This window comes from Propithecus coquereli, unplaced genomic scaffold (genome assembly GCF_000956105.1).
Source record: "Propithecus coquereli isolate 6110/MARCELLA unplaced genomic scaffold, Pcoq_1.0 Scaffold130, whole genome shotgun sequence".
In the NCBI taxonomy this organism is placed as follows: Eukaryota; Metazoa; Chordata; class Mammalia; order Primates; family Indriidae; genus Propithecus; species Propithecus coquereli.
Window position 1 is genome coordinate 5415590 of NW_012137192.1, and position 1480 is coordinate 5417069.

The 1480-nt window shown below is 37.8% G+C and overlaps 1 protein-coding gene across 1 annotated transcript in view; it reads right to left on the reverse strand.

Moving 5' to 3' along the window:
* The window catches only part of TMEM245 (transmembrane protein 245), a 95661-nt gene that overhangs the window by 79042 nt on the left and 15139 nt on the right, over window positions 1-1480 (reverse strand). The window lies entirely within an intron of this gene.

Here is a 1480-nt window from a genome sequence, read left to right on the forward strand (position 1 = left end):
TAGAAAAAAAAGACAAGCAAAAGCTGCTCCAATTTTTACAAGAGAAAATAAAAAACAGTCAATTATGACAACTACAAATTGTTGAAATAAAAAATGACCCTCAGTAAATGAATGGTCTGCAGTGGTGTGCCACACAGGAACAATCAGCCTCATCATATTTTTCTTTCTTTTTTTTGTTGTTGTTGTTGAAACAGAGTCTCTACTCTGTCGCCCAGGCTAGAGTGCAGTGGTGTCATCGTAGCTCACAGCAGTCTCAAACTCCTGGGCTCAAACTACCCTCCTGCCTCAGCCTGCCGAGCAGCTGGGACTACAGGCACACACCACCAAGCCCAGCTAATTTTTCTATTTTTTATAGAGACGGGGTCTCACTCTTGCTTAGGCTGGTCTGGAACTTCTGAGCTCAACGGATTCTCCCACCTCAACCTCCCAGAGTGCTAGGATTACAGGCCCAAGCCACTGCACCTGGCCCAGTCTTGCCCTATTAAACATTAAATCAGTCACTTAGATGAAAATCTAGAGGCATGCTAATCAGATTACATAAAACTGAGTAGTCAATAAAAATTGAGACGACCTATAATGACTCAGAAAGGTATCTTGAAACCAGAAGAATGGGCTAATCCAAATAAGGTTAAATGTAATGGAGAGAAGTGCAAAGTTCTGCTTTTAGGTTCATTCAAAACTAAACTGTAAAAGTACGGAATAGGAAGAGGACGTCTAAGCTACTTTCCAGTTCAGTATGAGTCAGAGCATGGCTGGTATGAGTACTTATTTATAAAAGTACAATATCCATACCAGAGAAAGTGACTGTTTCAATGAATTTTGCACTACCAAACCACATGAACAACAAAATTCAGTCTGGGAAAGGAAATGAAAATCAGAACATAATGAGATACAGATATAACTGGGGGGCAGCAGGGGAGAAATAGTTTAGCTTAGAAAAGAGAAAGAAATGTCAACATTTGATAGCTATCTTCAAATAGTTATTAAAAATGTCATCAGGGAGAGGCATGAGACTTAATTTTCTGTGGTTCCAAGAGCAGAATTAATAGAGAATTATGAAACAACACATATCAGCTCAGTAACAAACTATAGCTGTCTAAAAATGGAACAAGCTATCACTAAAAATATTTGAGCAAACATCAACCAGAGATGACAAAGTAGGAAAGTCTGTCCTTGGTAAGGTATATACTGAATTGGACTTAAGATTTTAAGTCTATAATTTTTTTAAACCAATCTCCAAGAAGTCTTATCTGTACTTATAAGGAATTAGTATCACTTACAGAGAGAGAAGAACTGCATACTTAAGATTTTTTGAGAGAAATTTATGGCCTAAAGAGAAGAATGTATTTTCATCTAGTAAACCTGAAACTCATAGATTATCTTATTTCAGTTTAAAATAACCACTTTTTTTTTTTTTTTTTGAGACAGAGTCTCCCTGTGTTGCCTGGGCTAGAGTGCCGTGGCGTCAGCCTAGCTCACA